Below are 27,986 nucleotides of genomic sequence, written 5' to 3' on the forward strand. Positions count from 1 at the left end.
TTGTCAGTATGAACGTATGGAGGACCAGCTGTGATGTCATGGTTATTTAAGCTTTAAATACCAAGAATTTGTGAGGACTTTTACCAAGAGTGTTTGGTCTGGGCAAGGCTACTCTTTGCAGATCTGAATAGCTCTTTGAAGATCTTGAGAGACTTGCTCCCATGTGGTCAGGCTACTCTTGGTTGGCAGTGGTGTTAAACCTTGCAGAAGTCTCTGGAAGAGAAGGGACATCGGTCCTGGTTTGGCAAGGCTGCTCCTCATAGGTAGTGGCAAAGCTGTGTAACAGTCCCTGGAGTGATGACCTTCAAAGCAGACCACCTTGCCTGCCAACACTGGCACCATTATTCCACTAACATTGTGTTCTTGTAACAAGAGACTTTTGATTTGCACTGGCAGCTGGACATCAACTTTTGGTTGGCTAAGCTGACTCTTCCGAAAACCAGCTCATAGAAATGTACACCTCAACTAAATTCGACTTTATTTCTTTCACCTCCCCCTCTGTCTGGAACAATAGTGTAATTAATCTCTCATTGGTTTGGAGTATGTAATAACATACTTTATTGGCTTATTAAGAGACATGATCCTGTATGCTGTTGGCTTGTGAAGTATTATTATTACAAATTATAATTCCCACAGTGAACTGTGTTAAATAAGTTATTGGCGAAGACAGTCTCAGATCTCTGAGCAGTTTTCCAAAGATAAAACAAGGACATATTCATGAATGGTAGCAGCAAAACTTTATTTTTCCAATTTCTCAAAGCCTTTGAATTTTGTCTATATTATGCCTGAGGATTTTTGGCATGTCAAATTCCTTTAGAGCGTCAGTGTTGGGTTTAGGTTTATTAAACTTACTAATAGAAGTTAGGAACATAATAGGAGTTTCAGATGGCACGTTGTAAATATATTTTCTGGTAAGTACATTGATTTTGACAAATTCAGACCAATCTGAATTTAACTTTACCTTCCTTAGTCATATACCCTGAAAGTTTGGACAAACAGCTTTTAACCGTAAAAATCAGAAAATTCTTGCCATTTTTTTTGGTTTGTTAGTCTTTTCTGTACAAGTTCAGTACTACATATGATACCCTGGGGCATTCTAGAGTTTGGTTCTAGTTACTGGTCTAATAACAATGGGCTAAGGCATTAGAGGATTTATTAACTACCTCTTATAAGGGAGCTTCCTCAGGCAAGGAAATATTGTTTTTTTTAAGCCAGAAAGGAAGGGCAACTTCCAAAGAATGAAAAGAACTTCCTTAGGCAATGGCAGTCAGTGGAGGGTGCTTCATAGGAGAGGACAAGGACGGATGGGTGAGTCATTCCTCCCCTTCATATTTCCCCTTTTAAGTAGCCAGAATCCTATCTTTGTGATTATTGTCTTATGGCCATGAACAAAAGGCACACGAAGAATTAAGTTGTATATTACTAGACTGCAGAATCAGTTGAATTCCTACTATTTCATGGTCATCAGTTCATTCTTTAAGGTAGTAATTTGGGGTTTTAAGCTTGGCATTCTTTTGCAGTTTCATGGAAATCAGCCACCCTACCATAGGGTGCTTTAATTCCTCATGCTCTTCAAAATGTTTTATGGTGCCAGGGAGACATTTTTCTAGGTGATACTAAGTGAATACTTTGAATTGGTTATTTTCTCATAGGCCTTCAAAGTTTCTATCCTGGAATACAGTGTATATGTGTGTGTATCTCTATCTCTATTTGTATATAAATATACATATATGTGTATACAAGTATGACATTATTTATCTTCACCTTCTCAACAGTGCAGTTTCAAACACCCTACAGTTCTCTAAGTCTCTATTATCAATTCTCTTTCTTGTATCAATATTTGCATTAATTGGAATCTTTCTTTGCAAACAAATAAAACTGATCTTGGCTAACTTCAGCAATAAGTGAATTTGTTGAAGACGTAAGGGAATTCATAGAATTGTTGGAAGACGCAAGAACGAGGTTGGAAAATGGGTTGAAACCAAGAACTCTTGAGAGGCAAGAAGCACAAACTCCAGGAGTAGATCTGTAGCAGCACCAACAGGGCTCTGCCACTGAATTGAATGAGGTGCATGTTTTTCTCCCATCCTTGCATAATGATTTTAGTATTTAAATCCCAGAAGATAGTACTCAACTGTACAAGTTTAGATTATTTACTGGGGAGTAAGGAAGGAAACTGTGGTTGTGTTTGAAAGGGGAGTTGGATGCTGGACAACCAAAACTGACAAGTATCTCCTACATGTGGGAAAATTGTGAGCCACTATCACTTTTGAAAATAGATGTAATACTTTGTTTTTGTGCTTTGATCTATTTGAAATATTTTAATTGATGATGTTTAATCAACTTATAATTGTCATAATTCAATATATTTTATTTTACTTTTGTTGTCTTATTTTATGCTCTTTATTGTCTATTTCCTTATACTTTTACTGAAAAGTTTTTAATTTTGAAAGTTTATAATTTTAAAAGTTTACATAAAATATAAACTCAAAAATGGATTTATTTGCAACATGTAAACATTCTCTATTTTTAACAAACACCATGTACTATACTGTGTTTTAAATAATTAAGACATATAAGCACTTTTTAAAGAAATTATCTACTGTATACATTTGTTTTATTTTTACAAGAAATAATCTATTTTTGAACCTTTTCCTTTTATTGGCTGTAGTCTTAGAGGAGGCTGATATGAAATGAGTTGTTCCTGGACATATTTTGGAAAAACTGAAAATTAAGAATTTGTCTCAATTGACTTGGTAGTGATATACATTTGAGACCCAGAAGACTTAACATACCATGAAGGTGTCTTGTGTCAATGTATGGTGTAATTTCACTGTTACCAAATGGCACAAAGTAGAAAATTGTGTGTATTTGCATGTATATGGGGTGTGTGTGTGGTGTGTGATCGTTTTATATGAAAAACCGACATGAAACTGAACGTTCTCCACAAAGGTTGGTGAACTGCAGTCCCCAAAACTCCAACACCTCTGTCTGAAAATATAATATCGGGAGAGATGTGCAGTCACAGAGATGAGTCGGGACCAAGAGTACCAAACTGGCAACATTTGCTTAAGGACAAATGCCAGAATGGGCTGGTAGAGCTAAATGCCAGGAAACTGGAAATCTTAGCTGGAAAGGGGTCTTGAGCCATGCAATTTGCCTAGAGTTGAAACATAAGCAGAAGGCTGAAATCAGTAGTTGCTAGCAGAGAGGAAAGCAATATAGGAATCCAAAGGCCAGTCAAGTATTGAGGTCAGTACAAAGTAGCAGATAGACATCATGCAGCAAGAAATATTTATTTAGGAGAAGCAAGCCACTTTTGTATTTCTTGTTGAGTGACTGATTCAAATAAATGCTACTGAGACTTTATGTTTGTAGAGGATGGATTGGTTGCTAAGGTGGATCCTGACATGACAAAGAAGAAACAAAGAATGAAGACAAAGATTGAGGACAGGGAATGGAAACTATCAATGGTTTGGAGGAGACCTCTGATAACAGAAGCCTTCAGAAAGAAATAATGTGTGGTGGGAGGTGCTCCTTTCATGTAATAAAATGTTGCAGAGGAAACTAGTTAAATTATTCCATTCTTTCTTTCTTTTTTTTTTTTTTACTCAAAACTATTGAATTGTATACTTTATTTTTTAAAATTTTATTTTTTTTATAAAGCAGGTTCTTCTTAGTTATCTATTTTATACATATTAGTGTATATATGTCAATCCCAATCTCCCAATTCATCCCAACCCCCATCCCCCTGCTGTCCCCCCTTGGTGTCCATATGTTTGTTCTTTACATCTGTGTCTCTGTTTCTGCCTTGCAAACCAGTTCATCTGTACCATTTTTCTAGATTCCACATGTATGCATTAATAGACAATATTTGTTTTTCTCTTTCTGACTTACTTCACTCTGTATGACAGTCTCTAGATACATCCATGTTTCCACAAATGACCCAATTTCGTTCCTTTATATGGCTGAGCAATATTCCATTGTATATATGTACCACATCTTCTTTATCCATTCGTCTGTCAGTGCGCATTTAGGTTGCTTCCATGACCTGGCTATTGTAAACAGGGCTGCAATGAACATTGGGATGTATGTGTCTTTTTGAATTATGGTTTTCTCTGGGTATATGCCCAGTAGTGAGATTGCTGGGTCATATGGTAATTCTATTTTGATTTTCTTTAAGGAAATAGTGGCTGTATCAATTTACATTCCCACCAACAGTGCAAGAGTGTTCCCTTTTCCACACCCTCTCCAGCATTTGTTGTTTGTAGATTTTCTGATGATGCCCATTCTAACCAGTGTGAGGTGATATACCTCATTGTAGTTTGGATTTTCATTTCTCTAATAATTAGTGATGTTGAGCAGCTTTTCATGTGCCTCTTGGCCATCTGTATGTCTTCTTTGGAGAAATGTCTATTTAGGTCTTCTGCCCATTTTTTGACTGGGTTGTTTGTTTTTTTACTATTGACCTGTGTGAGCTGTTTATATATTTTGGAGATTAATCCTTTGTCCATTGATTTGTTTGCAAATGTTTTCTCCCATTGTGAGTGTTGTCTTTTCATCTTGTTTATGGTTTCTGTTGCTGTGCCAAAGTTTGTAAGTCTGATTAGATGCCATTTGTTTATTTTTGTTTTCATTTCGATTACTCTAGGAGGTGGGTCAAAAAAGATCTTGCTGTGATCTGTGTCAGAGTGTTCTTCCTATGTTTTCCTTTAAGAGTTATATAGTGTCTGGTCTTACATTTAGGTCTTTAATCCATTTTGAGTTTATTTTTGTGTATGGTGTTAGGGAGTGTTCTAATTTCATTCTTTTACATGTGGCTGTCCAGTTTTCCCAGCACCACTTATTGAAGAGACTGTCTTTTCTCCATTGTATATCCTTGCCTCCTTTGTCATAGATTAGTTGACCATAGGTGCATGGGTTTATCTCTGGGCTTTCTATCTTCTTCTATTGATCTGTATTTCTATTTTTGTGCCAGTACCATATTGTCTTAATTGCTGTAGCTTTGTAGTATAGTCTGAAGTCAGGGAGTCTGATTCCTCCAGCTCCGTTTTTTTCCCTCAAGACTGCTTTAGCTGTTGGAGGTCTTTTGTGTCTCCATACAAATTTTAAGATTTTTTGTTCTAGTTCTGTAAAAAATGCCACTGGTATTTTGATAGGGATTGCATTGAATCTGTAGATTGCTTTGGGTAGTATAGTCATTTTCACAATATTGATTCTTCCAATCCAAGAACATGGTATATCTCTCCATCTTTTTGTGTCATCTTTGATTTCTTTCATCAGTGTCTTATAGTTTTCTGAGTACAGGTCTTTTACCTCCTTAGATAGGTTTATTCCTAGGTATCTTATTCTTTTTGTTGCAATGGTGAATGGGATTGTTTCCTTAATTTCGCTTTCTCATCTTTTGTTGTTAGTGTATAGGAATGCAAGAGATTCCTGTGCATTAATTTTGTATCCTGCAACTTTACCAAATTCATTGATTAGCTCTAGTGGTTTTCTGGTGGTGTCTTCAGGTTTTTCTGTGTATAGTATAATGTCATCTGCAGTGACAGTTTTACTTCTTCTTTTCCAATTTGGATTCCTTTTATTTATTTTTCTTCTCTGATTGCCATGGCTATAACTCCAAAACTATGTTGAGAGTGGCCAGAGTGGACATCTATGACCTGTTTCTGATGTTAGAGGAAATGGTTTCAGTTTTTCACCATTGAGAATGTTTGCTGTGGGTTTGTTGTATATGGCCTTCATTATGTTGAGGTAGGTTCCCTCTATGCCCACTTTCTGGAGAGTTTTTATCATAAATGGTTGTTGAATTTTGTCAAAAGCTTTTTCTGCATCTATTAAGATAATCATATGGTGTTTATTCTTCAATTTGTTAATATGGTATATCACACTGATTGATTTGCATATATTGAAGAATCCTTGCATCCCTGGGGTAAATTCCACTTGATCATGGTGTATGATCCTCTTAATGTGCTGTTGGATTCTGTTTGCTAGTATTTTGTTGAGGATTTTTACATCTATATTCATCAGTGATATTGGTCTGTAATATTCTCTTTTTATAGTATCTTTGCCTGGTTTTGGTATCAGGGTGATGGTGGCCTCATAGAATGAGTTTGGGAGTATTCCTTCCTCTGCAGTTTTTGGAAGAGTTTGAGAAGGATGGGTGTTAGCTCTTCTCTAAATGTTTGATAGAATTCACCTGAGAAGCCATCTGGTCCTGGACTTTTGTTTGTTGGAAGATTTTTATTTAAATTTATTTACCTTATTTATTGTTTTTTGTTTTGTTTTGTTCTTTTGTGATACACAGGCCTCTCACTGTTGTGGCCTCTCCCGTTGTGGAGCACAGACTCCGGACATACAGGCTCGGCGGCCATGGCTCACGGGCCTAGCCGCTCTGCGGCATGTGGGATGTTCCCGGACCGGGACATGAACCCATGTCCCCTGCATTGGCAGGCGGACTCTCAACCACTGCGCCACCATGGAACCCCTACTTTATTTATTGTTGGTTGCATTGAGTCTTGGTTGCTGCGCGTGGGCTTTCTCTAGTTGCGGTGAGCAGGGGCTACTCTTCGTTGCAGTGCATGGGCTTCTCACTGTGGTGGCTTCTCTTGTGGAGCATGGGCTCTAGGCATGCAGGCTTCAGTAGTTGTGGCTCATGGGCTCTAGAGCAGAGGCTCAGTAGTTGTGGTACATGGACTTAGTTGCTCCGTGGCATGTGGGATCTTCCCAGACCAGGGCTTGACCCATGTCCCCTGCATTGGCAGGTGGATTCTTAACCCCTGCACCACCAGGGAAGCCCCTATTGGAAGATTTTTTTTTTTTTGCGGTACGCGGGCCTCTCACTGCTGCGACCTCTCCCATTGTGGAGCACAAGCTCTGGACGCGCAGGCCCAGTGGCCATGGCTCATGGGCCCAGCCGCTCCGTGGCACGTGGGATCTTCCTGGACTGGGGCACGAAGCCATGTCCCCTGCATCAGCAGGCGGACTCCCCACCACTGCGCCACCAGGGAAGCCCTGGAAGATTTTTTATCACAGTTTCAATTTCATTACTTGTGAGTGGTCTGTTCATATTTTCCATGTGTTCCTGGTTCATTGTGGAAGGTTATACGTTTCTAAGAATTTGTCCATTTCTTCCAGGTTGTCCATTTCATTGGCATAGCGTTGCTTGTAGTAGTCTCTTATGATGCTCTGTATTTCTGTGGTGTCCACTGTAACTTCTCCTTTTTCATTTCTAGTTTTATTGATTTGAGTCCTGCCTCTTTTTCTTGATGAGTCTGGCTAAAGGTTTCTCAATTTTGTTTATCTTCTCAAAGAACTAGCTTTTAGTTTTATTGGCCTTTGCTATTGTTTTTTTTTTGTTTCTATTTCATTTATTTCTGCTCTGATCTTTATGATTTCTTTCCTTCTACTAACTTTGGGTTTTGTTTGTTCTTCTTTCTCTACTTTCTTTAGGCATAAGGTTAGATTGTTTATTTGAGATTTTTCTTGTTTCTTGAGGTACTATTATATTACTGTGAACTTCCCTCTTAGAATCGTTTTTGCTGCATCCCATAGGTTTTGGATTGTTGTGTTTTCATTGTCATTTTTCTGTAGGTATTTTTTGATTTCCCCTTTGATTTTGTCAATGACATCTTGGTTATTTAGTAGCATATTGTTCAGCCTCCATGTGTTTGTGTTTTTTATGTTTTTCTCCCTGTAATTGATTTCTAATCTCCTAGCATTGTGGTCAGAAAAGATGCTTGATATGATTACAGTTTTCTTAAATTTACCGAAGCTTGCTTTGTGACCCAAGATGTGATCTATCCTGGAGAATGTTCCATGTGCATTTGAGAAGAAAGTGTAATCTACTGTTTTTGGATGGAATGTCCTAAAAATATCAATTAAATCTATCTGGTCTATTGGGTTATTTAAAGCTTCTGTGTCCTTCTTAATTTTCTGTCTTGATGGTCTGTCCATTGTTGTAAGTGAGGTGTTAAAGTCTCCCACTATTATTGTGTTGAGGTCGATTTGCTCTTTTCTAGCTGTTAGTGTTTGCCTTATGTATTGAGGTGCTCCTATGTTGGGTGCATATATATTTATAATTGTTATATCTTCTTCTTGGAGTGATCCCTTGATCATTATGTAGTGTCCTTCCTTGTCTCTTGTAACATTCTTTGTTTTAAAGTCTATTTTATCTGATATGAAAATTGCTATTCCAGCTTTTTTTGGATTTCCATTTGCATGGAATATCTTTTTCCATCCCCTCACTTTCAGTCTGTATGTGTCCCTAGGTCTGAAGTGGGTCTCTTGTAGATAGCATATATGTATGTCTTGTTTGTGTATGCATTCAGCGAGCCTGTGTCTTTTAGTTGGTGCATTTAATCCATTCACATTTAAGGTAATTATCGATATGTATTTTCTGTTACCATTTCCTTAGTTGTTTTAGGTTTGTTTTTGTAGGTCCTTTTCTTCTCCTTTGTTTCCCACTCAGAGAAGTTCCTTTAGCATTTGTTATACAGCTGGTTTGGTGGTGGTGAATTCTCTTAGCTTTTGCTTGTCTGTAAAGCTTTTGATTTCTCCATCGAATCTGAATGAGATCCTTGCCAGATAGAGTAATGTTGGTTGTAGGTTCTTCCCTTTCATCACTTTAAATATATTGTGCCACTCCCTTCTGGCTTGTAGAGTTTCTGCTGAGAAATCAGCTGTTAACCTGATGGGAGTTTCCTTGTATGTTGTCGTTTTTCCCTTGTTACTTTTAATTCTTTTTCTTTTCTTTAATTTTTGTCAATTTGATTCCTATGTGTCTTGGCATGTTTCTCCTTGGGTTTATCCTGTATGGGACTCTGCACTTCCTGGACTTGGGTGGCTGTTTCCTTTCCCATGTTAGGGAAGTTTTTGACTAATCTCTTGAAATATTTTCTCTGGTCATTTCTCTCCTTCTTCTTCTGGAACCTCTATAAAGTGAATGTTGGTGTATTTAATGTTGTCCCAGAGATCTCTTAGGCTGTCTTCATTTCTTTTCATTCTTTCTTCTTTATTCTGTTGCACAGCAGTGAATTCCACCATTCTGTCTTCCAGGTCACTTACGCATTCTTCTGCCTCAGTTATTCTGCTGTTGATTCCTTCTAGTGTAGTTTTCATTCCAGTTATTGTATTGTTCATCTCTGTTTGTTCTTTAATTTTTCTGTGTGGCTTTCTTTAATTCTTTTAGGTCTTTGTTAATTAAACATTTCTTACATCTTCTTGATCTTTGCCTCCATTCTTTTTCTGAGGTCCTGGATCATCTTCACTCTCGTTATTCTGAATTCTTTTTTTGGAAGGTTGCCTATCTCCACTTCATTTAGTTGTTTTTCTAGGGTTTTATCTTGTTCCTTCATCTGGTACATAGCCCTCTGCCTTTTCATTTTGTCTATCTTTTTGTGCATGTGTTTTTTGCTCCACAGGCTGCAGGATTGTGGTTCTTCTTGCTTCTGCTGTCTGCTCTCTGGTAGATGAGGCTATCTGAGAGGCTTGTGCAAGCTTCCTGATGGGAGTGCCTGGTGGTGGGTAGAGCTGGGTGTTACTCTCATGGGCAGAGCTCAGTAAAACTTTAATCCACTTGTCTGCTGATAGGTGGGGCTGAGTTCCCTCCCTGTTGGTGGTTTGGCCTGAGGTGACCCAGCAGTGGAGCCTGCAGGCTTGTTGGTGGGGCTAATGACAGACTCAGGAGGGCTCATGCGAAGGAGTACTTCCCAGAACTTCTGCTGCCAGTGTCTTGTCCCAGTGGTGGGCCACAGCTGCCTCTCCCCTTTGCAGGATTCTCTCCAACACTAGCAGGTAGGTCTGGTTCAGTCTCCTATGGGGTCACTGCTCCTTCCCCCTGGGTCCTGATGTGCACCCTGCTTTGTGTGTGCCTCCAAGAGTGGAGTCTCTGTTTCCCCCAGTCCTGTTGAAGTCCTGCAATCAAATCCCGCTAGCTTTCAAAATCTGATTCTCTAGGAATTCCTCCTCCCATTGCCAGACCCCCAGGTTTGGAAGCATGATGTGGGGCTCGGAACCTTCACTCCAGTCGGTGGACTTCTGTGGTATAACTGTTCTCCCGTTTGTGGGTCACCCACCCAGCGGTTTGGGGATTTGATTTTATTGTGATTGCAACCCTCCTGCCATCTCATTGTGGCTTCTCCTTTGTCTTTAGATGTGAGGTATCTTTTCTGGTGAGTTCCAGTGTCTTTCTATTGATGATTATTCAGCAGTTAGTTGTGATTCTGGTGCTTTCACAAGAGGGAGTGAGCACACGTCTTTCTACTCCACCATCTTGAACCAATCTCAAATTATTCCATTCTTTCCATCTAGCTTTGAGACTTTAAAGAATTCTTAAAGATAGTGTGTTATGATTTCAACTAATAATTAGGTTAATAAAAAATATGCAAGCTAATCACTGCTATTTAGGAAAAAATTAGGAAACCTTTCAGTTTATGTATATCAATACTGACTTTTAGTTATAAAACTTTTCATCATGGGAGGAGAAAACATTTTTATACTTTTTATTTTGAAATATTTAAAATATATACAAATGTAGAGAAAGTAGCACAGTGAACAACCACTTACCCTCTCTTAGCTTTAATGATCATAAACTGCCTGCCATTTTTGTGTTGTTTTTGGTCTCAATTATATTAAAGCATATACTAGAATCACATTATTCATGTGTAAATGCTTCATTACATAAATCTAATAGGTTAAGACTTTTTTCCCAAACATAATAATACCAATATCACACCCCCAAAAGTTTACAGTAATTTCTTAAAAACAGTATTTCTTTGTCATAGGAAATGGAGCTTTTACTGTCTCTTTCTTATATCTATATATCACACAAAATAATTCATCTTCCTGGTTAATAAAGGTACAAGAGACACTTTGAAACTCATTTGTAACCAGGCCACCTAATATTGTTTTCCTAAGATTGTAAGTATTTCTGAGAATACTGACATTGTTATGTTGTAAATATGCTGTAGAGTCAGATAGTACATCCATTTTATTTCCTAATACTCTGCTCGTGCCTTTGATATTTCCAATGAGAAGAGGATAGGGATAGTATCAGGGACTATGATGGATGAAAAGACATATTTCATTTCAGCATTGGAGGAATGGAGTCTGTCCAACTTTAGTTGTTATCTTTGGCTATGGACCTGTAATTGCTCTTACAGCCTGGATAGGAACCAGGTGTGAGGGATGTGTGTTAACTCTCTGTTAACCAGGAACTGTTACAGGTGCTAATGTGAGTGACATTAGAGCATAGATTTCTGAGGAAGTCTGAAAAGTGTCTGGAGAAATGATTTTATCCACCTGTTGCTTCTAGAAACAGCCACACAAGCCAACTGAGATACCAGAAAGTAGTTACTGGGGAGAATTGCTACTTAAAGTCTTCATACACATGCTCTCCATTACATGGCAAAAGAATAACATAGAATATAAATTTTCAATTGAGGAAGACAAATATTATTTGATGAGTCTATATCACTGATTAGTTTTTGAGGGCTTATTTGACCCAGGTTTTATATTTGATTTAATGTGAGTTCAGTCTCTACTCTCAAGGCATTTATAATTCAAGGGGCATGGTGAAATAGGGAAATATTTTATGGTTATTCATTAATGCAACATATATGTCTTAAAATCCTAGAGATGAAATAAAGGCTGATTTGGCTACAGAATAGATGAAGTGGTAGAGGGCCAAATAGAAATCAGGCAACAAATCTGATAACTATTAGTTACAGAAGAAGTAAATATCAAAATTAAATAACAAAGCATCTTTTCTAGTTCACACGATTTCTAGTGGGCTGTGTGCTTTTTGAGAGATTGTAGTTGCATTTACCCAAGGCAGATGCCATATAGAGAAAATGCTTAGCAGCAGAAAGATAGAAGTGTTGGAGTCAGATGGACCTAAGTTTGCATAATATTTCTTCACTTTAGTTTTCTTGTGTGACCTTCATGTACTCTTTCTTTTAAATCTCCATATACTCAGTTATTTAATAGGGATAAAAATCTTAACATCAATACAGATTAACAGTGAAAGAATATAGAAAGCATCTATCACTCCATAAACGTTAGTTTCATTTCCTATATTAACCAATATAAAAGAATAGTCATGGAACAGTTTTGAGATGGAGAGATGGGTGGGAAGAGTATTGTCACTAAGGTGGAAATCGTGAAATTTCTCAGAAAACTGTATATATTGAGGCTGCTAAATGAGCCCAGAAAAGAGCCTACTGAGAGCATAGATTTTATCTTATTGATTTCCTTATTTTACCAGCACCTGGTTTAGAATTTCAACAAGGTTGATGCTTAGTACAACTAGTTGCTTAATGAATGGCAAAAACTATTCTTAAGATTGAAGTTTGAAAACACTTATTAAATGACCACTGCCTTAAATATGACTGTAGCTTGTAGCAGACCAACTGCTCCACCCAAAATTAGTAGAAAAATAAGATACAGATTAGATAAATTATATATAATGCCATATATACATACATATATGATATACATGTCATTTTTTGAGACATCAGATGGCTTAGGCAGGCAAAAATTAAGACGCCTACTTTCTGGAGATTGTGTGTACATTTTCTCTTTCAGGTCATTTGTCAACTGAAAAAACAGTAGAGACCAAGAAACTGGGCAGAAGATGGCTGCTTAGAGGCAGAAAAGCCAGCAGAGTTTTCAGCAATTTCATGGTCCTGCAGAGACCAAAACTGGAATGAGGCTGCCAAGGCAGCCAAAGCTTGAGGGACTAGGGATCTGGAGTGAGCCCAACACTCAACACTAGTTTCTCCCTCAAGACATTTGCTAATTTTTAAGCTCCATAGAAAGGGAGGCTAAAAGTAAAGCAGAAAGTAGCTGAAAGGCAAAACTGAGGGTTTTTTGCTATATTGTTACCATGGAAAGTTAGAATTTCTAATTTAGGACAATTCAAGGGGAAGGAGCACTCAAGGCTCTCACTTGCAAACCTAGAGAGCTATGTCCTAGGAGCTACAGCAAAAGTAGACCGAGTCTTACTAGGAATATAGCCCAACTCCAGTCAGCTTGGCATATGGTTGGACTGGGGTGATGTGTGTCCCTTTTCTGTATGCCTTCCAGTGAAGAGAGTGAATTCACTACTGGGGAGATAACATCACCCAGTACCTCAACTAGTTCTCATACAAAATGTTTTATTGTCAATAAAAAATTACCAACAAGCATCAAAATAGAATAAAAAGGAAAAGAGACAATAGGAAGATACCCACAGTTAACTCATACTGGAGTTATCAGATACAGACTTTAAAAAAGGGATTGTTATTTTCAAGAAAGTAGATGAAAAGATGATAAGTTACACAGAAGAACTAGAATGTAAGAAAGTAATTAAAATTCTAGAACTGAAAAATACCTATACTGACAATAGGAACTCAGTGGATGGATTTAATGGCATAGGGTACACAGTGAAGAGAGAGCTGATAGACTGAAAGCTTATCCTGTATACTTTCAGTGCCCAATGCATCCCTCTGCAAAGCTACTGCTCCTGTGAGTGTTGGCTGCTACTAGCTCACAGCTACACCCTTTTCTGGAGAAATAGCAGAACCATATCACCCAGAGATGCTGGAGGGTTATACTCTCCCCTGGGAGTGACCCACAGCCAATAATTTTTTTTTTATTATTGTGGTAAGAAACACATAACATGAGATCTACCTTCTTAACAAATGTAGCCAATAAATCACAGATATGGGGGTATAAAAGCCCAAACTTCCTAAGGCAGACAGGTTTAGGTATTCCTTGTTCTCCAGAGTGCCTGATCTGGCTGAGGTTAGACTGCAGCTGAACCTAAATCTTTGCTTGGCCCTTCTTCCTTTGCAATTCTTCATCTCTCTTCCTTGCACATGCCTCCAGAAAGCACTCTCAATAGATCACTTGCACAAGAATCCTCATTTTATGCTCTGCTTCTAAGGAATATGGCATAAGAAAGAGTAACATTTGTTAATGATAGAAGGCCAGTCCACCAGAAGGTGTAGTAATTCTAAGTTTGAGTTTACCTGATGGCATAGCTTCAAAAAAATGTAACGCAAAAGAGGAATACAAGCATGGGTAAGACCTCTAAGCAGAAGCCTATAAAACATTTGTGAGAGAAATGAAAAGAAAACCTGAATAAATTGAGAAATATGCCAATATGGATTGGCAGATTCAATAGCATAAAGATCTCAGTTCTCATCAAGAAGGATCAGGGGTTTTCTTGGGTACATTTATTGTTCAATTTCTTGATCTGTAAGGTAGCTACATGCATGTATTTCACTTTGTAAAACTAGATTTTTTTTGAAAATAGATAATTCTGAGCTACTCAGGTCAGGTGTCAAATATAGGAAGGAAATAAATACTTTAAGATCCCATTTGTTATCCCTAAATATTTTATGCCAGTATTATTTTTATCTCACAACTTAAATGTTGATTACTTCTTTTGAACTGTATCATGAAGCTTGTCTTACCTCCTTGAAAGTGTTGTTTGTTTTAAAAAGCAGCCTGTATTGGATTTATAGTTCTCATCGCCCATAGCTAGTATAATGGTAGGCTTATAGGGGATCCAGTAACATGTGGTTGCCTGTTGGGAGAAACATCTGCCATGGTCACTGAGCATTCTTGCACATTCTTTCTGAATATCTCAGAAATGCAAGGCCGTGACTGTTCTTTATCTGTTATCCCTCAGAGTTGTCTTTGCAGCAAACATCCTTCAAGGATGAGGTAACACCTTTCTTTGGACAAAGAGCAGGCTTGCTTTTGCTCACAGTAAAAACAGTAAATCCTCAAGCCCAAAGTTCTTCTCCTATAATGCAACCCAGTGAGCACACATGCATCATTTAGGGCCACCAGCATCGTCCTTCTCTGTGGGACTTGTGAGACATGGAGAGCAACATAAATGAAAATGAAGTTCTGAGTAATAAAAATTCTTTATCTCTGATGTAGCAGTCCAGCATTTTCTGCCAGTATCCATGAAATATTAACAAAAAGGGTAAAATATTGTACCTTGTACAATTCTTGATATCAAGTAGGTGACTAAAAGTGTGGGGAAGCAACTAGGGAAAAAGAGGAAGGAATAATGTCAGAAACAGATTATGGCTATAGCCAGAATAAAAATGAAGTAGTAAACATTACAATGAAAATTAAATGGCATACATGTGAAATATAGAGTAGAACCTTAAATTCTATATACAGCATGTCTTGGATGCAAAATAACTATTAGACAACTATGAAGAGACAGCCTGGTCAGAAAAATGAGTGTGTAAATTCACTTTTTGGTAACGTGTTAAATTAGATTAGAAAGAATCTGGATGCATAAGCCTTTAAGAAGATAATGGTATTCTCATCAGGTACGGAAAAGAAAAGGAAAATCTTTTTCCTTAGCCATCACCCCCACCACCAACACCAAGAAAAACCTCCATCCATTTGGATTAGATCAGTTCATTTAAAAAACATTTAGGGAACATCCTCCTCTCTACAAATACTTTATACAACAAGCTGTTGACTCTGACAGGTGCTAGGAATTCAAGACTGGACTCTGATAGAAGACAGGGAAAAAATAATTTAGGAAGATAACCCATAGGAAGACCTGGGTAAGAGCAAGTGGTGACTTTAGTACTTGTCAGGAAGGTTGACACATTCAGAATTAGGTATTTGAAGTTTTGGTTTCCATATAGAGTTCACTAGTAGAAATGGCCTAAGGAAATTCCCAGAGAGATGAGGTTATCCTATGAGATATAAGCTGAAATTCCAGCAGAGATTTTGGGTATCTTTACCTACGAATAGCTGAAAAATTAAGAGCAAAGCAAAACAAAACAGCGTAGAAAAAATGGCCTCTCTGAGGAAGTAGATGTATAAATTGAAGAGCAGAAAGTCCAAGGCAGTTGATCCTGACTGTTGGATGTTGAGAGAAGAGAGTCAGAGGCTGACAAAGGCGAAGAAGAAAATAAGAAGTAGAGAAGGGACCAAGAGGCTTTAGAGCATTCATACTAAGATCAGTAAGGATAGAAAGAAGGTGGTTAATCCTGTTTAATATGGTTAGGAAATGAAGGAGGAAAACAAATATCTAGAGAAGTACCATCCTACAAAAATATAATGCAAGCAATATTTGTAATTTTAAATATTCTAGTGGCCACATTAGAAATGCAAAAAGAAACAGGCAAAAGTAAATTTAATAACATACTTTATTTAATCTAATATATCCATATTTCAAAATGTAATCAATATAAAATTATGTAATCAATATAAAAACTTCAAAATGTAATCAGTATAAACATTAAGATATCTTGTGTTGTTTTTCATATTGAGTGTCTGAAATATATCTATTTTATATTTACAGTACCTCTCTATTGGACTAGGCCCATTTGAAGTGCTCAGTTGTTATATGCAGCTATGCCTACCTTATTAGACAGTGCAGATCTAGACTAGGAAATACATAATCATTAAACTCAATAGGGAGATTAGGAAAAAAGTTCTCAGAAATATATAATTCTGTATAAAGTTTCAATTAAAGAACTTGATGTTGGAAAAATTAATTAGAAAAGGAAGGGATAATGGAATGTAAATTCTCAGAATAAGAGAATAGGGTCTCTGGGTAAGTGGAATGAGATAAAGGTTTCCTTTTAAGGAAAGGTAAATAGAAGTTAGGGTAGAGAAAGACAAAAATAATTTTCATTACTGTTATTATAACTCCTATGCTACACATTGGGGACAGTAAGTCCTATGAGTAAAAAAATGTAAACAGGGTTTCCCTGGTGGCGCAGTGGTTGAGAGTCCGCCTGCCGATGCAGGGGACATGGGTTCGTGCCCCGGTCCGGGAAGATCCCACATGCCGCGGAGCGGCTAGGCCTGTGAGCCATGGCCACTGAGCCTGCGCATCCGGAGCCTGTGCTCTGCAACGGGAGAGGCCACAACAGTGAGAGGCCCGCGTACCGGAAAAAAAAAAAAAATGTAAACAGAGTGTTTGAAAAGAAACATTCTTAAGGATTAGAATGAATTATGAACAAAATAATTGAAAAAAAGAATAAATTTGTTGAGCAAAGAATAAATAACATAGAGATGATAGAAATTAAGCAAATTGGTAGAAAAATATATATAAAATTTGGGAAAATGTAGATATTTGTTAAATGGCAATAGCTGGTACATTTTTTAAACTTTTAATTTGAAATAATGTTACACTTGCAGAAGAGTTGCAAAGATAGTACAAACTATTCTTATATGCCCTTCCCTCAGTTTCTCCTAATGTTATATTTTACAGAACCCTGGTATACTTTTTCAAAATTAAGACATTAACATTGGTACACTAAATTAAATTAACTGCAGACATTTTTCAACTTACAGCTGGTATTTGTGTGTGTGTGTGTGTGTGTGTGTGTGTGTTTCTCTTATAAATTTATACACAGAGATGGAGAAAACTGCCCATGGGAATGATCCCGAACTCTGTGGAGTGGTGGGTTGCTGTGGAGGGCCTTACCTATGCATCCAGGTAGAAAAGGCTGACTCTAAGGTTAAATCTGGAGACTTCAACTGGCTGGGTTATAAGCAGTCATTGAAAATTGGGAAGGAAGTCAGGATAGAGGAAGTTATGGTCAGAAAACAGGTGCTGAGAAGTGGTAACTTAGAAGGATGCCTAGAACTGCATAATAGGATATAATCAGAAGGCTTAACTGAGCATTCAAAAATACTTAATTCATGGATTTTGTACCTCTATGGTCCAATTTAGCTGTTTCTCTAAACAAATAGAGATGAAATTGGCTGTGATTGCAGCAAGAAAAATATTTTTTCTCTTTTATAGAAAATTAAAGCAAAAAGCAAGTTAATAATTTTAATACTACAGATGTATTGAGATTATGATCTCTTTTTACACATTTGCTTGATAGGCTTGAGAGTGCTTTGAAAATTAGAATATCTGTTATGAAGAATCTCCAGAATGTGCTCTTTTACCTCTAAAGGCAGCATTCTTTAGTGGGTACTATGCAAAAAACTATTGTTCTGAAACTCCCAGAACTCTGTCACTTTCTTCTGAATACTTTATAATAAATTCATATTTTTTATTAGTGATCTCAGGCATAAAACTCTGTAGGTAAATATCTTGAAGATTCCAACTCTCTTTCCAAATTTCTTGTAAAGTTCCCCATGTAGATCCATCTATCAAAAAGATCACATTTAAGAAAGAAAGGGAAATAAGAAGAAAAACTCTTCAGCTTTCAATATCCATCTGTGTCGATACGTTTTGTAAAGAAGCTCTTAGGAATTAACTCTGAGAGGCTGTCCTAGAGTCCTTCACATGGCCTGATCATTGCTCATGTCAGGTTTCATTCTTGTTATTCTTGGAGGCCAGCTCAGATGCTGTCTTGTAAATGACTCTTTTCAAGTAGTATTTAGATTGCCAGAGAAAAATACAAACAAAAGTGAAATGTGGGCCAAAGTAAATATTAATTTAAAAACTATAACCCTAGGTCCAAAATGAAGTAACTTTTTTGGCTAATATCTGCAGTTTTGCTAAGCTGTCTGCACTTGGAGTAAATGAGGAAGAAGGAGGAAAAAAAGAGCTGAGGAGAGAAAATATTAGCGCTAATAGGCACAACCTAGGAGAGAAAGCAGATTTAGAAGTGAGATGTATATTCTCCTCAATAACCCTGTGATAATCTGGCCATGACCATTTCTTCTGCAATCCCAGTTTGTTTGAGCATGTGGGAGTGTGGTGTTTTCCTTGGATCATGGTGTTGCTTTCTCCAGGGCACCAGTATAGGCTTTCCTCTAAAAGTTTCTCATGCAGCCTCTCACCACCCTTGAAACAGGTCAAAATTGGTTCTGTGTTTTCCCATAGAGTTCTGCTCAGTCTTGAAATTGAGCCATTAGAGAGACTCCTAGGGGAGAAATTTCACTGCCAAGGAAGATGTCACACCAGTTATTTATTCCTTTATGGGCTGAAGGCTTTCTCATGTAATTGGACAGATGCCTTCCAGTCTTAGACTTAATGTAGTTTACAGTTTATCAAGTGCTTTCATATTTTATGGACGTATTTGTCTTCAGAGTAATAACCCTGTGAGGAGACCACAGCAGGTGTTAGTATTGGTTATTTTATAAATAAGGAAATTGAGGCTTAAAGAGTTTTATTAATTTGTTAGATCTATTAAAAAAAAAGAGAGAGAAAAAGAAATAAAGGACCCAAATAGAGTCATTTACCCACAGGGCAGAAAACCTAGACTTATTTGCAGAATTGCAGTTTCAACCTCTCCCAAGAATGTGACCTTTAAACAGACAATCTGAAATTTCCTGATCAGCACTTGTGAGGTAGTCTGCATAAGAAGAGCTCTGCCTTGAATGAATGGGTAAACACAGCAGTCCCTGTGAATAGATGCATTCCCTGGTTAGAAGTAAATACAGATGAGAATATAATAGTGAAACCTCACAACTCAGATTGTGACTTGAACTGATGGGCCAGGACTCGAACCAAGCCAGAACCCAGATTGGGACTTGAACCCATTGTCTTTATTTATTTATTTATTTTAAAATATTTATTTATTTATTTTATTTTTGGCTGTGTTGGGTCTTAGTTGCAACACACGGGATCTTCATTGGGATCCTCGTTGTGGCACGCAAGATCCTCTGCTGTGGCACGCGGGCTCCTCGTTTCGGCGTGTGGGCTTCTCTCTAGTTGTGGCACGGGGGCTCCAAAGCGTGTGGGCTCCAGAATGAATGAGCTCTGTAGTTGTGGCACGCGGGCTTAGTTGCCCCGCGGCATGTGTGGGATCTTAGTTCCTGGACCAGGGATCAAACCCATGTCCCCTGCATTGGAAGGCGGATTCTTAACCACTGGACCACCAGGGAATTTTAATTGAAATCACACACCTGGTCTCAGGATGTACTGAAGCTCAGGTTCTTTATGTCTCAGTGCAGAAAGAATTCAGTGAGAGACAAAATGATAGTTAAGAAGTAGATTTATTTAGAGTGATACACATTCCATAGACAAAATGTGATTCATCTCAAAAAGTGAGTGTGGCCATGGGAGAAACACACTCCACAGACAGAGTATGGGCCATCTCAGAAGATGAGAGGCCCCGAAATACAGGGTGATTAGTTTTTATTGGCTGGGTAATTTCATAGGCTGAAATTACCTATGAATTTCACAGGTAATTCATAGGTAATGAGCGGGAGGATTATTCCAGCTATTTTAGGGATGGGGCAGAGATTTCCAGGTTTTGGGCCACCACCCACTTTTTGACCTTTGATTATTGGCCTCAGAACTGTCATGGCACTGGTGGGTGTGTCATTTAGCATGCTAATGTATTATAGTGAGTGTATAATGAGGCTCAAGGTCTACTGGAAGTCCAGTCTTCTGCCATCTTGGACCTAGTTGGTTCTAGCCAGTTTATATCGTATCCAAAGGCTCTGTCATTCTTTTAAAGGTTGTGCCCTGCCCCCTTCCCTCCTGTCTCAATAGGAAATATCTCCTTAACTCTTGGAGACATTGTAGATTTTGTTTTTAAGACAACAGCTGCCTAACAAAGGCAGTTCTTAGAGTCTCTGGCCAAGGTTGTTCTTGATAAAAGATGACCTCTGATTATTTTTTAGCTGAACAAAGAGGTGTCTGTTGTGGCCATTGCCATCTGCTGTACCTGAATTGGCACTTCCACAGAAGTTGAAACTCAGTTATGTAAGATCACTGAGCAAGCCACTTGGCTTAAAAAGGTGATTCCTTCAATGGGGTCTTTCTTTGATTGGTTTGGGTCTTGGGGACCATGGCTCAGAAGCACATTCCAAATATTTGGAATTATCCTGCTTATAATCTCCCTGGTGTGTAGTATTCTCTCAAAAGCTTTAAATGCATGTTTGCAGCCACTAAATACCAAGCAAATGATCTCCCTAAGACTGGAGCGTCAGAGAAGGAGCAAAGAGAACGATGAATTTAAAAATTGTGAATCTGAAGTGGTGATCTGGGGTTAGTGAAAGATGTAAGAACTACAGAGTGGTAACAGAGAGTGGCACTAATGCCTTAATTTTTTTTATCAGATCTCTAAGTTAGGCAGACAGGAAAGAATTGTAACAAACAAACAAACAAACAAACAAAAACAACAGGCCCCAAATGGAGTCATTTACCCCCAGGACAGCAAACCAAGACCTAACTGCAGTTTTATCCTCTCCCAGGAATGTGACCTTGAAACAGAAAACCTGAAATTTCCTGATTGGCACTAGTGAAGTAATCTGCATAATAAGACCTTTGCAGTTCCCTTCCCCCCAAAAGAAGATGACCTGGCCTGAAACAATTCTTTTCTTTTTAATAATAATTTCCTTGTCCCACCCTCTGCCCGCCTATGAAAATCTTCCAGTTGTACAACTCCTCAGTGTATCTCTCTATTTGCTAGATGAAGTGCTGCCGGATTGATAAATTGCTTAATAAAGCAATTAGATCTGCAAATTTACTTAGCTGAATTTTGTTTTTTTAACAGTTCTTATGTAATTTATCACCTCTTCCCATAGTCTTTCTATTATATTATCCATGATTATTTTTCTCTTTGTTTTTACAGTTCTTTTAATTAGAATATAGATGTAAGTATGAAATATCTTTTTTTGAAACATCTTTTGAGCAGCTTTATAATGCATATATTAAAATGACCAGAGAAATATTGTTATGGACTATTCTCATGCAAGTCAAATTTAGAAAGTGAAAATACATAATTATCCTAAAACTCTTATATAGGAATGCTATAAATTCTATACCATTCTAGCCATTAGCCTGTCTTCTGGAACTTTCCATGAATCTTTGAAATGTTTAATTTTGAGCCAGCTGCAACTATTTTCAATATAAGAAAATTCTTCATTTGGTATTTTCTTCAGTGGTTTAAAACCTGTTATGAAACATGAGTAACAAGAACACATTTGTCAATGATAAATAAGTGATGGGTCACATTTTCAAATTTGTATCTAGAAAATTGTACATAAATACCAAAGTTGAAAAACTTGCTGTACTCTGGAAACCAACATCATGATGCTAATGCATCTGTCTGTGTATGCTCACAAAGATGAATTATGATAAATATAATCGTCACACCACAAAGTTTCTGACCATTTAAGAAGTGATCTTCAAGTGCCTGTATTTTGCAGATCTGTACCTTGACATATAATTTAGAATAATTAAATGGTGGAGTTAAAAAAAAAATCAAGGATGTGAGCAAGACTTTCTTAATTTTCCAAGGCAGTATATGCAGAGCATATGACTGGTACTTAGGAATGAGCCCTTTATTAATTCATAAGATAAGTATTCAGCTGAAGAAACACTACTGAAAGTTGTCCTACTCTACAGTTGGAAATAATCTTGGTTTCTGATATAGTACCATTAATATTGAGTCACCTGGAGCATAATGGATTCCATAGATTTAATATGTTGCCTGTAGTGAATTTAACTGTGATATTTTTTCAATGCATTTTGAGTTCAGCATTTTCATTTCAGATATGGAAAATGTCAACAGAACACTTTCAAGAGCCAAAACTTATTGCTGTTAGAAACAAAATATGTTCCAAATACTTTAAAGAAACTAACCTCACATTCTTAATATTTCTGAAGGGTTAAAAAGAGAAGGAAAACAATCATGACCACTGCAACACTTCAAAAAAAATATTTAACATGGATCATAAATACAAAATTTTCACAAGACCCATGTATGCTGAAGAAGAGAATAAAAATGTATATAGGAAAAATTTACTTACCAATGTGGATATGTGACATTGCCTTGGACACAGTGGTCGTTTGATATGAAAGTTTATTATAACTGAATTTGAAGTTGTTTGATAGGATGGGTATATTTTGTACACCACTGCTATCTACCTGGAGAAGTGCTATAAAAAGGTGAATAAACCAAAATATTAGAGAATTCCATCATTTAGGTGACATAATGGAATAATGGAATAATCTTAGCTACCTAATAATGGTTGACTGGTCTTGTTGTCAGACATTATATACCACCAGCTAGAGGAATTGTGAATCTTGTAAAGTGGTTGAGAACTGTGGGAGGAGTAATTGCAATGTTCATTAAAAAAAACAATGGCATACTAATTTGTACATCATAGTTAACCAAAAATATTTGTTGAATGAAATGATTCAACACTAAAATAAACATTATTTTTAAAGGTTTTAAATAAGTGGGAGCCATCTACATGGCATGAAAGTAATAATGACTTGATTGAAATTGTGTCTAAGCCTACAATACAATTTATTTTTGTCATAGAGAGAAATCACTAAAACCGAGGAAGCAATACTTTATATTTGAAAAAATGTTCAGTAATCTCTGGTAAATGCAATGCATCTTAACACTTTATCTTTTTAAAACAAAATTTAAAGAGATGTAAACAAACAACCTACATTTATTGGTTTTGGAAATTGGATATTCTCATGACAGTTGTTCCAAGGACATTTATTCCCAGTCACCATGACCAGATGCCTTTGAAGCTTACTTTAGAGTGAGTATAAAGATACATTCACTCATTTGTTTTGAACACAGCGTGTAGCTAACGTGGTGATTTGTCATATAGAGAAATATAATCTTGGATTAGGTTCAGAGTACCACAGCATGTGTGTTTGTGTATGTGTGTGTGTGTGTGTTTGCCGGGGCAGTGGGGTTGGGGAGTGAGGGTGTTGAAACTCTATGTGAACTGATATAGAGGTTCATTGGAATTTACTTCTAAATGTGTTCTAAACACAGGTGTATTATGACACAGGCATATTTAGAGGCCTAGTGAGGAATAGGAGCAAATGGTGCTCTAGATGTCAGGAGCATTGGAATCCCCAATCTACCATTAATAAGATGACGTTGGGTATTAATTTATACTGCCTTAGGTCAGTTTCCTCTTTTGTGTAGTGAAAGGCTTGGACTAAGTGAGATTGAGCTCTGTGACTCTCCTACTTATGTTTTTTTTTCAATAATTCCTACATTTGTCAAGTTGAGTTGTATCTTTTGTTTCCTTAAGATGTATAAATTTCATATTAATTGTTTAAAGTGAGTTATTGGTGATCAAATTTAATCTTGTCACAACATTTCATTCTGAAAAATTTCACTAATGGCATTAAATTCTATGTTTTTCCAATAATTGTTGAAATTAAGCCATTTCTCTCTGAAAACTAACTTAGTTTTGATAACTGGGGCAAAAGCCTTTGAAAACTCTGACCCAGGAGATAATTTCAGATTGCCACACAATTAGAAAGAGAACTCTGTCTGTCTTTCTCTTCCTCTCTGTCTCTCTCTGTGCATCTCTCTGTCTCTTTCACTCTCTCACACACACAAACACACACAAAAAGAGAATTTAAAAATCTGAATTCTTTTTGTTTAAAAAAAGTTTAACACTTGATAATAAGTAAATTGTAAAATAGCTCAGTCTCAATTTTAAAAGCATGTATATAACTTGCATACTTATATTAAGTATTAGGTAAAATAAACATCTGTGTCAATGCTTTGACACTGAAAACCAATTAGGGCATTACAACTTTATTTTTAATTGATTTTTTATTGCAGTATGACATACAGAAAAGTGGAGTTTCATAAGTGAATAGCTTATGAATTATCACAAAGTGAAAAAAGACATAGAATTACCACTTAAGTTAAAAAAAAAATAGAACATTATCAGGAACCAGGCAGACTCCTTCATACCTATCCCTGTAAACTACTCCCATTCTTCATCCCAAAGCTAACCAGTATTCTAACTTCTGATACCATCGATTAGTTTTACCTGAGTTGGAGCTTCATAAAAATGAAATCAGAATACATTATGTATTATTTTGAATCTAGCTTCTTTCACTAATGAGATTTATTTATATTAATACATGTAGCATTTATGTGTGACATTAGTTTGTTCATTTTCATAGCCATTCTACTCTTGATGGACATTTGTGTGATTTCCAGTTTTAGGCTATTACAAGTAATGCTACTGTGAACATTTTGCACGTTTGGGCTGAACATATATATGCGTTTTCTGGTGTTTTGTGTTGTGATATTGTTAAGGTTCAGTTATTTTAACACTTTATTGTAGGCTTTATTTTTGAATATATAATAAAATATATAGCTATATTTTTGTCATTAGGTCAGTACATACAAGGTCTAGGCTACAAAAACCATTTCAAAATATAAATTTATTTGTAGGAATACTTGGTGTCAAAGGCTGTTCATATTACTACATAGGAGTGGAATTTTGGTCATAGAGTAAATTTTGGTTAAGTTTTAGTGGTTAATGTCAACAGTTTTTTCAAAGTGATTGTATTAATTTACACTCACAAAAAGTGCATGATATCCTGTTGTTCCGTATCCTTGCCAAAACTTAGTATTTTATCTCTTTAATTTTAACCACTATTGTGTGTGTAGGTGTGTGATTGTACTTCATAATAGTTAATATGCATTTCTCAGATTAAAAAACTGTGCTTCTTTTCAGATGTTTTTTACTCATTTGATAGCCTTTTTATTTTCGTGAAATGCCCTTTCAAGATTAATTTTCATTTTTCTATTGAGTTGTTTGACTTTCTTTAGTTCTTTATTTCTATTCTTGATACAAGATGTTAGCTGGCAATATACATTGCAGATAAACTTCTCCCAGTCTGTAGGTGACCAGTTTTCTCTTTTATTGATATTTTTAAGCAAATAAAACTTGCTTAATTTAATATACTCGTATTTACGAAAAATCTTTATGGTTAATCCATTTTTATGTCCTCTTAAATTTTTTAACAACTCCAAAGTCTCATGAAGTGTTCTTCTAGAAGCTTTATTGTTTTAACTTTCAAATTATATTTTTCATTGAGAAATTTCAAAAGCATATTCTGTGATGCCAAGTTGAAGTCAATAAAAATAAATAGAAAAAAAACGCAAAACAAGAAACATTTCTGCTGCCTAAGCATGTGCTTTTCTTGTGGATATTAAAGTATCTTTGTGTTGGATTAGAGAGTTGAGATTAAAGATTAGTTCCTTCTAAATATTAACTTCCTTTTTGGTTTAACAAGCAAAGGGCATCAGAGAAATTGCCTAAATGCTGTGTGTTTAAAGTTCTGCAGTTTGTTATTGGCTACTGGAATTCATCCAAGAAGTTGTCAAATATCTAAAGCTCTATTATGTTATAGTGAAATAATTATTGTATTTGGTATTTTCAGAATTATTTGTTCTCTTTTCACTGTTTGATTTTACTTCCCTTGTGCCAGGAAGAGAATTCACTCAGAGATTTTCAGAGATAAATAAAGGGTTTCATGGTTTTATTTCAAGAATTATAAATCAGTTCTTCCTAACTTATTGCCATATGTACTATGAATATACTGAAAGTAAACCAAAAGAAGGAAAATAAATCTGAAAAAAATAGGGGAAGAAAGGAGGAAATGAAAAGAAAATTGAATGAAAGGTTTTACATGAAAATGTTTACTAAGTCAACTTTGGTTGTCAGGAAAATGGACACATTCAGTTTTCACATGTGTACACACATACACAATTCACAAAACAAATGCACATACAGACTTTATATCTTTTTTCTTTAATTGTCTTTATTTTTCAGTCATTTAAAATGAATATAATAATTTAATATTCATCAGTATACTGTTACTATAATACAATTGTATGTAGGCTATAAAATATACAAATATTCCCATAGCTACAACATTAGCACATAGATGTTATTTTATTTTGAATGAAAGTCTTTCACTTTTATGTATTTATTTAACCATCATACAGTATTTACAGATTGGGTATGATCTTCTAGAATCATAAAACTAATTTAAAAGTGATCACTTCAAATTGTGAAACAAGAATTATTACACACTTTCTAAATTCTTGATTAAGACTTAGGGAGCTGGACCATAACCGATCATGACTGGTAAGAAGTTCACATAGTTAAAAATATCCATGGCTATGATATATTTTTTACTGTGACAGTTTTAGACATAATGCATCTGAAGTTAATTAAAACATAGTATGCATAAAAATGTCTAATGTTTATTTAGGAGAATCACAGTTTCATGGGTGGGCCCCGTTTCCTGCTGAACATAGTTAATTTGATAGTCCCAGTAGAAACTGGAGTCTTAGCTGAGGCTAAAGCTTCCATAATATTTATCCTCTCACATCTTTCTACCACCTACTGCTTTTAGGGTATCCAAAACTAGTCCTTTGATTAGAGAAAATAGAATTTATCATGACTTTGATAGTTTGAATATGGACAAATAAAAAGGTAACATGGCTAAAGTGTTAAAGATAATAGAGATAACTAAGAGATAATAGCAGTGGAAGTGGTTCCGGAATTCATTGCTGCAACTGATGACCTGACAACAGTGGCTTAAACATGATAGTATTATTTTCTTCATTTTAAACCAAGTTTTAATTGGTAAGAGGGCTTAATGACATTAGGACATTTTTCTCCTGGTCAACACATGCCTGTTGCAGCACCAGTCATCATTTCCAAATTCCAGGGAGGAAAAAACATAAGGGAGAAAGTATACATACAGAACACTTGTAAATCTCACTGTACAATGAATGTTAACACATGGCCACCCATGAATACTAAGGAATCTAGGTAAACAAGTAGTAGAGGATGTAAGAGAGAAATTTATAGGAAGTGGATGCTGGTTGAGCCAAGCTAGTGTCTTCCATAGTTGGTAAAAATCTTTGCTAAATTGTAAGCTTTACATTTTTCAAATGAATTGTTTTTAAAATAAATATTATAAATAAATAAAACTTCTAAAAGAATAGTTTTAGATGTATAGAAAAGTTGTAAAGATAGTATGTGCAGTTCTTTTACCCCCTACACTCACTTTCTCCCTTTGTTAACATTTTGTATTATTATGGTATATGTGAGACAACTAAGCAACCAACACTGGTACATTAGAATTAACTAAATTTTGCCTTTCTTCAAATTTCACTAGCTTTTCCCTAATGACTTTTTCTATTCCAGGAGTTCAGCTAGGATACTACATGACCTTTAGTCATCGTATCTCCTTAGTCTCTTCTGGTCTGTGACAGTTTCACAGATTTTCCTCGTTT

This window comes from Mesoplodon densirostris, chromosome 1 (assembly GCF_025265405.1).
Source record: "Mesoplodon densirostris isolate mMesDen1 chromosome 1, mMesDen1 primary haplotype, whole genome shotgun sequence".
NCBI lineage: Eukaryota > Metazoa > Chordata > Mammalia > Artiodactyla > Ziphiidae > Mesoplodon > Mesoplodon densirostris.